This window comes from Crotalus tigris, unplaced genomic scaffold, assembly GCF_016545835.1.
Source record: "Crotalus tigris isolate CLP2741 ecotype Arizona unplaced genomic scaffold, ASM1654583v1 scf7180000023598.3388751, whole genome shotgun sequence".
Lineage (NCBI taxonomy): Eukaryota > Metazoa > Chordata > Lepidosauria > Squamata > Viperidae > Crotalus > Crotalus tigris.
The window spans coordinates 1,515,028-1,530,312 of NW_024100068.1; the positions used below are offsets into that span (position 1 = coordinate 1,515,028).

At 38.2% G+C, this 15,285-nt stretch overlaps 1 long non-coding RNA gene across 1 annotated transcript; it reads right to left on the bottom strand.

The window, feature by feature from the left end:
- Positions 1–1,786: 1,786 nt before the first annotated feature.
- Positions 1,787–13,820, bottom strand: LOC120297204. The gene is made up of 5 exons (XR_005553725.1): positions 13,696–13,820; positions 8,755–8,829; positions 5,399–5,542; positions 2,828–2,880; positions 1,787–1,921 (listed from the first exon to the last, which is right to left on the bottom strand). It is a non-coding gene; the product is annotated as an uncharacterized LOC120297204 (long non-coding RNA).
- Positions 13,821–15,285: the final 1,465 nt, after the last annotated feature.

Genomic DNA, 15,285 nt, shown 5'->3' on the forward strand with positions numbered 1-15,285 from the left:
ATCTGCTCAAAGATCTTACCCAATATTTATATATCCAGTACAAGCAGGTGTATAGTTTCCTGGGTCATCTTCATTCTCTTTTTTGAATATGAGGATAATATTTTTAAATAGATTTTTTCTTTTTCTTTTCTGCACTTTCTGTTCTTTTTTCCCTATCTTCTCTTCTTCATTTTGATATTAGTTTGTATTATCTTTTACTGATATAATAAAAATATTGCAAAAATTTTTTTGTCTGGATATTGGTCATTGGAAGTCTTGTTTACATTAATAAATCTTGGAAGTATCCTTTACCTATGTAATTCTTGATGTCATGCCAATTGAAGAATGATCAGCATTAGCCTGTGTTAAACAGTGATATTTTAAACAATGTATAAACTTTATTGAACCAAAATAGGTACTATTTCTATTGAGCTGGCTAATGAATTCAGTTCTTCTTGTTATGAGTTATGTCTTTAATGCACAACCATTACTTTTTAATTGCTTTCTGTTACCCAATAAACAGAAGGAGTAGATTTTTTCCCTCCCTGCCAAAGTTTTTACATCTGGTTTTCATACAGCTTAGCCACCCATGGTGTCTTCAGCCAACCCCATGGCTAGCCAGGCTACTAGTTTATTACGTTTACTACTTTTTTCTGACTCTGCCCTTTTAAAGAAGATGAAAGTTCCTAAAACTTGAGGTGTATTGGGAATTAGTTTAATGGTTTTTTTAAACTGGAAGAAATACATGGGGGACAGAAGCTGGGAGTCTAGCTGAGAAATGCATTGCTTGGAGTAGGCACATCACCCTGTTGGAGATCAGTTTAGTTATTATTTTAATAAAAGGCCCCAAATAACAAATCCAGTTTACTAATGACTAATAACATCTCAATTTAAGTCATGTCTAATTTCAGCTTGTTTTTCTTTATTCAGCCTATCAAATTTAAGCAATGTACAAAGATGCTGATTGCTCCTTGGAGTTTGAAGGCAAAGAACTGTAAACAGTTACCTTGCTCCAAAAATTTGTTATGATCTCTCCAAGGGGTTTTATGAACAGCATAAAAAGAAAATGGAAACCCTGGAACACCATAGGTTAATCCCCTAGGTAGTGGAAAGTGGTACTTTAGCACCACCATCTGGATCTGCCTCAAAGAAAGGACCGAAACAATTATAGAATAATTCCTCCACAGCCCAATTCTGCTAGATAATCCAAAAGACGACCATACAGTAGTCAATGGTACTGAATGATGCCAAGAAATCCAGTAGAAGTGTGACTGTCCCTGTTCAGTTTAATTCACAGATCATCTACAAAAGGAAGCAAAGCGAAATGGAAATGAGTTTGGATAATCAAAATCATCCAGTTGCATCTGAATTTGTAAGTCCACCACATTCTTGACAACTTATCTGAATGTTTCAGACTTGCTAGTGTATTAAAAAGATCTCTTGGGTTAATGGAAGTTTCTTCAACAGAGAACATGCCTCCTTTAGACCGTGGGAACACATCCTCACTCACCCACCTCCCATAACACAGAACTGGAAGCAATATATTATAATTCTTATATCTCCACATAGTTATATGCATATCATTGTGAAGGTAAAAAGATAAAATTCATAGAAGGAGTAATTATTAACATTATATTCCTATGAACTTTCCAGTGCTGGAGTCCTGGTTAAGAATACAAGTTGCACAATGAGCCATAGGCTATTCTGTAGATCTCTCTATCACCTAATAATGAAGATATCACACAACAAGAAAAAAAAAAAACACCAGGTGCAATGGTGATTAAGTACTCTTTATTGCTTTCATTGCTGTGGAGCAGGTCTTCAAACAGTCTTCAATCCATGCTTAATTTCATCCATTCCCAATGGATAAAATTTGTGCTCCAGCTGTCCTTTCAGCTTCATCACTTTCAGCTTGCTACTAAATCAATGGGCTGAATAAGCTCTGTGAAAGATAAGAGATAAGAAAATAGCTAAGAACAATAGTGTCAATCACCCTGGCTATCTCTGTATTCCAAAAATAACCTGGATTATATCAATATTACTGATAAATAAGATGGAAAACTCCTAGTTCTAACTATTAGGTCCCTGGGTCAGATTATTTTAATTGTGCCACCATCTCAGCAAAAATATAAATTGCTCAAAAATTGACCAGGATGTGATCTATCCAAGACAAGGGAATCACAGAGAACTTTCCACCTTCCGATCACCGCTTGGTTCTAAGAGGTTACCAAATCAGCTGTGTGCTCTTCCACATATGTGGATCAAAAAGCTTGTTCAGATACTTCTTTCTTTGTTATGGAGACTGAGGCATGAAAAGAGAATAAATGGCTGATGAAAAAGTCATGCTCAAAGAGAGCTCACCAATATTCCTTATCAAAGAAGGGTAAGGTATCAACTAGGGTCCTACAATGTTAGGATTCAACCTATGTTCTTTGATATTATTAGTGACTTGGATTAAAAGATGGTTGGAATGCTTATCAAACAGACAAATACAATCCCAGAGAAATGTACTCCTGGAAATATTGATATTCACCAGGTAAGCAAAACATATGTCCAAAATTAAGTGAGTATGGGAGGTGGAGGTGTTATCTGGGTGCATAATCATCAGTCTATGTCTGTTTTGTGCAATGATTACAACAACTCTTGGGTTGTTGATGGCTCTCCAGAGCTCCCTCAAAGCAAAAATGTAGCTTCTCATCATGTTTTGGTAGTAAGCCAAAAAAAAAAATAAAAATGCAATTACGTGCTATTGAATAGGTTTAACATGTGGAAAGAGAAGTCTTCTCCCCAAAACCATCAATCCCAATGTTTCTATTTGCATTACATCATTTCTTCTTTGTGCACTCACTGTAGTCGATGATTGCCCAAAAGATTGAAGCTGGCAAGGTCTTGTAGGTCATCCTGGGGAAAGCAATAATAGAATGCAGTCAGAAAAAAAAGCATGGTGGGATTCAAATGTACATCCCAACAATCTCAGGTTTTTATTATTATTATTAAAACCCTAATATATGTAGAAGGCAGAACAAAGAAGAATGTTGTCTTGGATGGGAAAGCAAAGGATCAATGAAAAAAAGGAAAGCTTTAAAGAAGGGGAAAAACTAAAACATTATCTCATAGTGCAGCCATCTTTCCAGGAAGCTCTCACTTGATTTACTTTAAATAGCTTAATAGCATTGAAGCAACTTTTTATTAGTATTAGCATTATTTTCCCCGTGTGCGCTGCTTCAAAGAACAATGTTGTGGACTCATAAAAATCCAAAGGACAAATCAGGGTCCTCAGCACCATATATACGCCATGCCCACTGTGCAGTGAGCCACATATAATCTGTAAAATGTCAGCTTCAAAGTTCTGCAGAGATTGGTGTTACCCCTGACCTTTGACCTGACGACTCTAGCTGGGCCTTCATGTTCTTTTGCCCAGCTGTTTTAAATAAACGGGCCCCATTTTTAAAAGTGCTTGTTCTCCAGCTTTGACACAAATAGCAGTAATAATATTAACTCTTATTGGAGACAGCAGGGGTGGGGGCAGCCTCCACTTTTCAGGAACCCTTTACCAAAAGCCAATCAAAGCCTTGCCTCATGGAGTGAGTGGCGGGTTAATAAATATGTCATTGTGCTAGAAAATATGTGAACAGGGCTGAAGAAAAAGAGCAAGATATACAATAAAAGGAAAACATATTACTGAGGCTTCCTGTCAAAATACACAGGGGAAGTACTTCACTTTGACCATTTCTTTATAAAGAAGCATGGTAGGCCAAGACAAACAAAGGAGAAGATTCTGGTTTGGCCCACTGCTGAATAGTGGAGTTTCTTGAGTATGATGAAATCAGGTTAAGAGACCAAATCAGGTTTTTTACAGACTTATTAAGTCAAGCCAGCAGATATGTTACCCCATTCCTGGTCTTGGTTGAAATTGTCCATCTACTTTGTTCCCCTGTTACCTATGTTTGTCTTTATCCAAACAACTTTACATGATCTATCATGAAAGAAAAGAAAAGGCTTTGGGGAGATACACATGTCTAAGACGGTCCCAGGTTGTCCTTGCTGTGAGCTGAATACAGCAGCCACTCTGAGTGAAGAGTGTGGAGAGTGAAAATCGGGCTAACCAAAGACTCAGATTTCAGGGTCCAGAGCAATGCTTATGAAGAAAGTGCACAAGGGGAAAGAGCCCCTGGAAGACCACTGGCTCTGGGCAGGCTCAGGGAAAGATCAAGGTGCCATCCTTTCCCATTCTCTGAATAAAAACATTCCGGTGGCCAAATCTTTCTGTTTTGGGCAGTGATGTATAAGAGCAAGTGTAGGCTAGAAACCAGGTGAGCTTGTGCTAAAAAGAAGAGGCAATGGCAAACCATTTCTGAAACATTGCCAGAAAAACTGCAGGGACTTGTTCAGACAGTCTGCATACAGTATATATTTGTGCCTTCAAATCAATTTTATATCAATTTTAAATCACTGTCTACCACATCTGAAGGCCTGACTTTAACCAGAACCTCTAGAAAACTGATGAGCAAAGAAGTTACATGGCACACAACCAGGAACTTCTGGAGGCTCCCATGTATACATTTAAAAGATTTTTAATTTTTGACCATTGATGAGAATTTTGGAAATCAAAATATTCACAGACATATGCTCAGGTTAAGGAAGGCTGAACCAGAATATCTTTATGATTCCGTAAAGCAATAACATGCTATTTGCATATAAATTGCTAGGTTTTGAGTGGGCAATTCTTCAAAGTCTGATGACAGAAAGTTAGAGTGGGTGAAACTGTCATAGCAAATTAATATATAGATTAAGTTTATTTAAATAGTTGCATACATTTCCTTTGCTTTTATTTTGAAAAATCAGACTTTTGCTACTTGCCCTTTTGCAAGTGAATTTACATAGTATAATTTTCATAACCTCTTGGTCACCACTAGAAGTCTGAGGGCAGTGGGTTGTGCCCCCCTGGTCTAAGATGTCCATCAGTATAAAGCCATCTCAGTACTGGAATGGATACATCTCAAACTGAGGCTCTCAGGGAATAAATATAAAAATGCTCTTCCTGGATTAAGTGGGATGTTTATCTCAGCATTCAGTTCCCACAATGATCAAGTAGATGTCACTGGGACATGAAGATTGTAACAATTTCCCATTCATGTTCCCCACCAGCCAGTCTTCAGAGAGTGCTTCCAGATGAGGCTTTTATTATGTAAGTAGCATGCCAAAGAAAGTTGTTGGGAACCATATGGCCCTCTCTCCCATATTTTATGCATCTTCCCATTCACTTTTTCTGTTACTGAAACTCATCTGTGAGGGAGAAAAAAAATGGGGTCTCTGAACTACAAATTTTGGTTGTGAGAAGGATGCAGAGACTTACTCCTCTGATCCTGGCACACTGTAGATCGTAAATGAAATGACACTTTATAGATTGTTTTAATACCTCCTTTAAAGAATATAGATGTAATTGTTGTAGAGCACATGACAAAGGCCAGATAATAGGCTAGTAGCGTTCACAGCTGGTTTCCCATTGTCATTCTGCAGAGGTCAGCATTGTCCATAGCATTTTCCTAGCTGATTCGTGAAACTGTAATAGAAAAGAAGACATTTTAGCAGAAGATTTCCACATTTCATCCACAGATCCTGAAAGCAATTATTTTGACAGAAATGACCTATTATTTGTGTTTTCCTGGTATGTGTCTTACTTCTAGTCCTCCTAAACTTATCCAACCATATACTTATTGCAATGCCATAACCAGCTAAAACCTTATATTATGTTCTGAATTATTAGATATTATCCTGCATATTTTTATGGGTACACACAAAAGAAGAGATTTTGGGGTAAAATGTTCTTGGCTAGATGTGGTCTTCTTATGCTGATTTTCTTACAAGATAGCCAGGGTGTGGGCAAGAATGTCCTCTTTTCATTCTATAATCATCCCTTAACTGATAACAACCCTGATTTCTCTTCCTACCACTAAATCCTAAGGGAAGACAGGGGAGAAAAGTGACTTTCATAGTACTTTCTTCTTAGTGGTGCTGCTGGAACCACTATAGGGGAGACTTCCTGTGCTTAAGAAATGGTTGACAATTTCTCCTTCTCAATTCAGAGAAATCATCTATTCAATCTGTGCCCAGAAATTAGACAAAAACTGTTGAAAGGCCATCTAGGTATTTCAAACATCACAACTATATCTATGAGCTTGATCAATTTCTTCTTGTATGGATGTGCATCTTTATGATGTCCTTATTGTAAGAATTTCCTTTGCTATAGATTTCAAGATACAACAGCACAGCTAAATGAATGGAAATGGTGTTTTAGCAAATATTAAAAAAGTGTCAGCTAACCAAATCAAAAGGTTTGAATTAACTCCAAATAGATCCAGTTCACACTTTGGTTCCAAGTAACTGTGCCATGGAAGCTGCCAAGTGTGGGATTAACTCACCTTTACCCCAAAGATTGAGCTTAAATTCTAAAAGGTTCCAGAGTAACATATCTTTTTATGTACTCTGTTTCTATGACTGATTCAGTTTTCACACACAAACTCACAAAGAAGTACAAAATGAAGAGAAACAAGTTGCTGTCTGCAGTAGATGGCAGCACCTATCCAGCCCTATCCAAACTTAAAAGGGTGGCCACTAAAAAATTCCAAGATTAAAGATTAGACTAGGGCAGCCTGGCTGGCGAATTCTAGGAGTTGGTCCACATGTCTTAAAGTTGTCAAGGTTGAAAAACACTGGACTAGGGAGTTGACAACTCATCCCAAAAGAAGGCAATAAGCAAATAACTTCTGCATTTTTGCCAAAGTGAATGAATGTCCTGGTGCATATGGGCACCAGGACATTCAAGAAAGTGTTTACATTTTATAATTATCTCCATTCAAATCTCAAATGTTAAAATTAGTGTTTACAAGAAAGCTCAGGTTCCCAGTATACAGTAAAATAGTGCCACTTCATATGCTGTGGACAGCCCTGTTGGATGTAACTGTCGGCAGGAATGTTGCAGTCTATCTCTAGCTGCTCATAGTGTCCCCACAGCAATGCTATATCAGGCAATTAAAAGAGCAAGAGTCTTCTATGCTCAGCCATCTGACGCAACCGGCCCATAAGTGGCATCAGCAGTTGCTCTGGTGGGACCCTGTCAGCTGCCTGGATGAAGAAGCCAGAACCCATTTATGAAGCTAGTTCCAAATGCTGCAGTTGTTCATATTAGGAACCTACAAAAAGTCTGGTGAATCAAAACAAAGGTCTTTCAGGGCTAAGCAATCTTCCTCTCCCTCCCCAATATTAGCACCCATGTGTTGCTTCCTGGATTCTTTGCCCAATCTACATCACTTTCCTGACAGAAAGACATTCCTGCATTGTCTCCTCTCCCTCCCCTCCCCCGTCTTCTCCCTTGCGCATCAAATCACAGAGCAAGCACTGCAAAGCAAGATTTCTCTTGCAATTGGCAGAGATCCTTATAGCCTGCCTGCATCCTGGGAGGAGGCCTCTTGTGCTAGCCCTCCTGCACTGTTTGTACTTACAAGTAACCAAGAGTGTCCCTGTGCATGGGAAATTCTGGAAAATATGCAGCTGCAGCAGCAAACTAATCCCTGTACTCTGAAACATTCACAATTTCTGACAATCTTTCATGGCAGACCTATATGCAATGAAATTCAGAAAGGGGGCCGGATATGTTAAATATGTTAAAACTTACATACAGGTAGTCCTCAACATACGACCACAAATGAGCCTCAAATTTCTGTTGCTAAGTGAGATATGTGTTAAGTGAGTTTTGCTCATTTTATGATCTTTCTTGCCACAGTTGTTAAGTAAATCACTACATTTGCTAACACAATTTAACACAAGTAAATCTGGCTTCCCCATTGACTTTGGTTGTCAGAAGGTCACAAAAGGGGATCATGTGACCCAGGGACATGGGAACCGTCATAAATATGAGTCAGTTGCCAAGCGTCCGAATTTTGATCATGTGACCATGGGGATGCTGCAATGGTTATAAGTGTGAAAAATAGTCATAAGTCATTTTTGTCAATAATGTAACTTTGGTCATTAAACGAATTGTTGTAATTCGAGGACTACCTATAGAACAGGCACATTAGGAATAAAAGTAGTCTTTAGCTGGTATCTTATTATGTGGATCTGAGACGATTTTACATATTTATGTGACGGTGCACACATATACACATATCTATTCTTCCCCTTACTTTGGTGATTATGTCTCATTAGCCTTGCTGGTAAATCTATTGTCTCGCTGTTATTCATCTTTTTTCTTCTTCTTTTTTTTTTTGCTATAGCACTTGTAACTGCTCACCACAAGTTTAAATACTTCTGAGATGACTAATGAAATCCAAAAACCAGCCACAAATGCTGGCATTGTGGGATGAATCAGGCTGTTGTGTGTGCAAGTGAAGGAAGGGACCATCCTGCAGGCAGCAAAAGTGCTGATGGTGGAAGGAGCAACAGCTGAGTTTAAATGCCTCCTTCCTGACTTTCTGCTTATATTCCAAAAAGGGTGAAAACATATGTGAACTATATATAAAATACTCTTGCCAAATGCCATACTTTTAATCTCTTAATCTGTTATTAAATTATGGTTTTAACACAATTTCCATTATTGTCAGCAGGAGAGTGTTTTATTTCAGGAAAAATAGCCTCCTATTGCCCAGGTTCTCAAGATTTGTTGCACAGGATTTGTGGTTTTATCTCGTAGTCTTATCAAGTCTTTTCACATTTATTCACAATGTTAATTCAATGTTTCTACTGATAGATTCATGTGGCTAAGAATCTATGCCTTACCTGTGCTGCAGGGTTTCCTCTCTGGCCAGACAAGGTCAAGAAACAGGAATTGCTTGGAGTGTGATTCTGCTTCAACTTATACATAACACAAAGTAAGATAAAGTTATTTGGAGTTTCTTTCTCTCACTTTCTACTTTCCCAGATTTTTTTTTTTCTGTAATGGCTCAACATTTCCATCTTCTTTCTCTGAGTCACTTTTTCACAATTGACATAGCACAGTCTTGGCCACTGCTTTCCATCTATTCTTTGTGCTTCTGTTTCACTGCCTGAAGGCTGAATGTAATGCCAGTTAGAAATAAGATCATAACAAAGAAACAAGTACATTAGATCTTGATGGCCAATCAAAGACCGAAGAAAAGCCCATTTATTTGTTTGTTTGTTTGTTTTTGTTTATCTATTTATTTATTGTGTTTGTTTGTTTATTAAATGTATTGGCCATCTTACCATAGGGTAACTCTGAGGAGCTTACAGTCATAAAGATATGTTTATACCTATACAACTGAAACATAAATAATTGAGTTTGACACCCCTGACTTAGAGATTGACAACTTTTCTAGCTCAGGACTCCTTTGGACTTGCACAATAATTGTCTAGATATTTTAAAAACTGAATGAGACTACCGTGAGATTTCAGGAAGGTCTCATGAGATTTTGCTGTTCTGATGCCAGGTCCCACAAGATTACTAAAATCTTGACAGAACCTAGCCCACATTGGTTTTGGTGTGCTAATTTTATATTTATTTATTCCCTGCAACTGGTATGTCACTCTAATCCAAATAGAACTTCAAGTGACTTACAATAATGGTATTAAAATAACATCAGTGACAAAATGGAAACAAAACAATACTACTATGCCCTGAGGAACAGCAACAACACCCAAATACAGAGCAATACAATCCTCCTTCAACATAAATCTACTCTTAAAATAGCAATAGCACTTAGACTTATATACTGCTTCACAGTGCTTTACAGCCATCTCTAAGTGGTTTATAGAGTCAGCCTATCGCCCCCAACAGCCTGGGCCCTCATTTTACTGACCTCGGAAGGATGAAAGGCTGAGTGAACCTTGAGCCATTCAGAATTGAACTCCTGGAGTGAGCAGTGAGTTTAGCCTGCAGTACTGCATTCTAACCACTGTGCCATTCTGGAATATGGTGGGAACCAGTCTAATCCTGGGAGGAATGTTCTTCCAGAGACATGGAGTCATGCCTGAGAAAGATCCATCATATTCTTTTACTTAACTTTTCTCTAAGCTACAAAGCTAATAAAGGAGAATATTTGTAGGTCAGGATTAAAACTAGAGGTCCTTGATGCTCTCTGAGCTTAGTTGTTTTCTTGCAGACTTTTCTTAACCCCTATACTAGGACTGATGATGTTGCCTAGTTTGGGTAATGAAACATCTGCAAGAAAATAACTAAGCTCAGAGAACACCATGGACCCCTCAAACAAAAAAGCCATTTGCTGTATCTTGATCAGATCTGTATACTTTTTGAATAATTTATAACCAGAATTTTGCATAAATCTCTAGGAGTAGGCACGCCATAACAGCCCCTCATGACAAGCAGATTTGGCCCAAACTCTATTTGCTTTCTGCAAGCTTCTTAAAAGGGATCTATTGTAAATTGGCATCTGAGGATGATGCCAGATACTGCCTGGAATGTAGTTTTGCTCATTTTTTTATTGTAGGTTTATATATTGTAAAGTTTATTGTTATTATTGTTCTTTATGATGTGAGCCACTGAGTCTCTATATGTTTGTGGTGGGATATAAATGATGTATATAAATAAAATATCATATTGGCAGTTTTAGTTCCAGTTTCTTTTGCAATGATGGCATCCATGCGTTTTTAACAACAGTTGCACACTAAATCACCATTTTGACTGAGGCCTCTCTTTTCCTGGTTAGTTGCCTCCAACACAGATCCTATCCATTGGTTTGTGAATTTAGACTTTTTTTTTTTTACACTAAATTGTATCAGGTTAATATTTCTTTTACATTTCTGTTTTAGGAATATTAATAAACAGTCACTCAATTTTTGGAGCTCAATTTTTCCAGCCTATCAGCAAACCCTGATGCTACAATGTAGAGCTGGCCATGCCCACCCAGTAGGCCACACCCACTCCATCCACACCCACCCAGTAGGCCGCACCCACCCTGGCCACATCCACCCAGCTCCTTGAGGGCAACCACAATGCTGATGCGGCCCTCAATGAAATTGAGTTTGACACCCCTGTTCTAAATGCATATTTCCTTTGCCTTTAATAATGCCTTCAATAGTGCTTTCACTAATTTATCTGAAGGATGTAACTATGTTACTAAACTGTGAATGAGATTAATTGCATAGTTAATGGCAGTGTAACTATATGTAATAAATAGTAACTATATTAATTCAATAAATGTGCTCTGTGATTAGCATTTAAATAGCCACAGGGCTCAGTCACATTCAGGACTACAGCTAGAAACAGTAGGCTTAACCATTTCTCCCCATTCTAGTGTTCTAATACCAGATTCTGTTCACTCTGCTATTAGCCCGAGGAGGGAATTTTCTAGGCACCAGCAAATGCTAATATATTTTAGGAAGCAGATGGTTCCACCTGAACTTTCTAACGCTCCTAACAGAGTATAGTAACGGTGTCTCTGCGCTGTTATTTAAACTTCAAAAACAAAAGTCGAGATTATATTTGTGCAATTAATGACATATCTGGTTTGTGCTTTTTCAGGCTCCATTTGGTATTCGTAATTCAATAGATTTAGCAAACAGGATTATATAATGATAAAGTTCTTAACACAAACCTACTGCAGGTAAATTTAGAATTATATTGAAGTTTATTTTTGTGGCTGAATACACACTATAACTGGAGAGTGAAGATGGGTCTGGGCATCTTTATGTATTTCGTGAAACATCTAGAAAGGTGGGATATAAACTTTATAAAAGTAAACAGTAAAAGAGAGAGAGAGAAGCAGCTAAACAGGGAAGTGTAAAGAACGTGAAATTGAGACATGGCAATCAAACCAGTCTGAATTAGGAGGTATGAGTCATAAACTGCAAACTTCTAATCCTAGCCTGGACTCAAGGGACTAAGAAGCCTATTTTTGCAGATGGGTTTAAAGCATTTTACAAGAGGAACCTCCTAAATTATAAAACTGCCGGGCACATAAATTGATATGACTGTTAAACCTTTCACTTTCAGACACAATGACTTAATTTCAGATGTTCACCAATGTCTGCCATTACTGTAAGTCAGAACTAGCAAAAATCCAGCTACTTGAAGCATTCCATTTTAATAATGGACAAATAATGCTGAGCCCAGAAGAAGCGCCAATCAGCTGGAATGTTGCAGCATCTCCAGGATCTTGTGATTTACATTCAGATGCTTGGCAACTGATTCATATTTATGACAGTCACAGTGTCCCAGGGTCATGTGAAGTGACCAAAACCTGCTGCAACTACCCAGCAGATTGGGGGAATGAAACCAAACACTCCCCCACCCCACCCCTGCTGCCAATCCTCAACAGAAATGCTCACAACAATGAAAACCTCGGACAGGAGGAAGAGCGCTGCCGGGTGGGCAGGCAGGGGTCTTGCTCGGCTGTGGCTTGGGGATACTTTTTTCAGTGCCATTGTAACTTCAAACAGTCACTAAGCGAACTGTTGTAAGTCGAGGACTACTTGTACTTTATCACCTTTTTCCTCTTTTTTTTTTTGGTCATCAAGTTTTTGACACCTTGCTAGGCGACTGGTGGTACTCGGATATTGCCATATCCTAAAAGTGGTACAATGGGTGAAAAGGTTGAAAAGCCCTGTTCTAAGGTCACTTCCTTTTGACTCATTTTCTTGAGTGCAAACACACAGAGTGTTTTCATTTGATCTTCTTCTTCTTCCTCCTCCTCCTCTCTTCCTCTTCAGCTATTCGGTTGGTGTTGATTCTTAATGACCACTTAGCTAGATTTTCTCCATAATGATCTGGTAGCCAGATCATGATGACCAGACCCTAATTTGATTTTTCAGTGTCTTCCAATAGTGTACTCATTGATACTGATCACTATTAATGACTCCATCCTACCTTGCTCCTGGTCATAGTCTTCTTCTCTTTCCTTCAACCTTTTCTAGAAATACAGTTTTCTCTAGAAAGACAGGTCCAAAGTGGGATAATTTGTGTCTCGTCATTTGTGCCTCAAGTGAGAATTTTGGGTTGATTTGTTTGATGATCAATTTGTTTTCTTTCTCTATCCATGACCTTTTCAGAAGAGTTCTTAAACACCAAAGTTCAAAGGCATCAACACTCTTCCTCTTCTGCTTCTTCAAAGTCCAACTTTCACTTTCATAGAGTATCACACATAGAATTAGAAAGATACTCACTTTCCTCATAAGAGGAAAGAAAAACGGATTCTTTTATAGTAGCCTATCTCAAAAAAAAGTCTAGGTCTATTATCTATGTGAAATTATTTTCCTGATCTGATCTATGTGTAGGGCTGACATTGTGTGGCTACCCAGATGGGAGCTCCTTAGAAGGAATAAAACAGAGACTGACAAGTTAATGTAAATGACAGGTATGGAGCCTGATAAGGAATACAACTAAGGCAATACATAGGAAGAAAAGAAACCATTGTATGAAATCATCGAAGTATAGTAGGTCATCCACAACACAAAAGCAAGTCAAATGAGACATTTTCTCATAATATGTTAACCTTCCATTGAAGAAAGCTAGTCTAGGAACTGTAATCCCAACACATTTGGAGGACTAGAAATTTGAGGAAGCTAGAAGTATGGAATTAAATCTAAGGGCTGGAGGAGTAGGTTGGGCAGGGGTGAGGAACCCAATGCAATCTTCCTCATTCTGATGCTCTTCTGTTGGATTCAGTTCCCATCATTCCCAGGACTGGAATTGTTAGATTGAAACATCTGGAAAGCACAAGGCTGGGAAAATGAAGTTATTCTTACCTGCATTTCAAGGTCCAGTTCTTGGTAACAAATTGCTTTTGTGGAAGTTAAATCATTCACAATATAAAGGGTATCTCATTTCTGAATTCAGAGGAGCTGGATTCAGGTTGTTGCCTGCTACCACTATGCTCTTCCCCTCCTTTTTGATTGGGAAAGGACCATTAACACCTGTTTTAGGGGTTACTTTCAATTACATTAACCAGAGGGACATTTTACACATGCTGTGTAGGCCCACATGCAAGTATGTGGTAGATTTAACACATTTTTTCCCAGTTGAAAATTCATAACTGGATCCAGAATATTTGGGGGAGGGAAAAGTTAACATCGCATATCGCATGACCTTTAATTTAGTGTCCTGACATAGTACTGATTGACAACCCTGCCATAGCTTCACTTAAAGCCAGATTCCTGTGATTATTCATGCTGTCTGATCTCATGGGATAAATGTTTCATGAGTGCCCATGGGAATTGACCTAGGGGTGTGCCAATAACATGAATAGAAGTTGGACTGATTAATGACTATGCGTTTTACTAGAAGAACGTCTCTCATATCATAGCTAATGTATGCTGGGATCTCCGGTATTCCTTTGGCTCTGAGCCTTATCCAGACTCTTTTGCAAACTGAAAGGCCAAAATATACCCTGGGCCAAAGGTGGAAAGCTTCTCCAATTGCTGAGATCATGCCAAGGCATGCAATTTGTTTGCGCAAAGTCTCCCCTGAAACTCCATCTGCAGAATCCTCCCCAAAAATATTAATTATTTTTATTGCCTAGATTTGCTACCCCCCCCCCAGATAATACATTAGAAGGCAAAAAAAAGCCAAATGCATACAGATCAGACCAAAATCCACACAGTAAAACAATAAATTAAAAGTAGCATAATGTAAAACAACAAGCAATAAAAAAATCTAAAAATATCTGAACAATAAATTTAAAATAGTACTTAGAGTAGAAATATAGGAGATAAACCCTGAGATTTTTTGCATGATGAAATACACCACTGAAATATAGTTTTCTTCCTTTTTTTTCTTGCAAGCATTTAACACGATTAGCATTTCTTATTATGATTATGGTTTGTGAACCACAAATATTTGTACAAAGTTGGAGGATACCTGTTTCAACAGATTAATTGAATAAATACATTGAATTTGTCCACACTGAAAAGAAGAAAAACAGTAATCTGTGTCTAGTTATATGAGTATTAGCATAGCATTGTGCAACCAATTTTCTTACAGTTGTGTAGGCTATCACTCTCCTTAATCTCTACCCAATTCAATTTAATATCAAGAGTGATGTACCCAATTTTTCAGCCACAACAAGCCAAATGTGAGCCAGTTGTCTGTTGCAAGAATCAAGTAGACTACATCAGCTGCTTTATGCAAAATAACAGTCTGTCCCAAGGACTTTGGGTTTGGGCCCGGATTCTTGGGATACTTTGTTAAGGCTACCAGATATGGACTACAGAAATCCAGAGGAGGAATAGATGAGATACTTTGCAAATCAAGATTTTTGCAGTCCCATTCTGACATGATATGCTTTCTACCTCTGACTACTTCCTTACTAAAGACCTACAGCATCTTGTTAGCCTCAC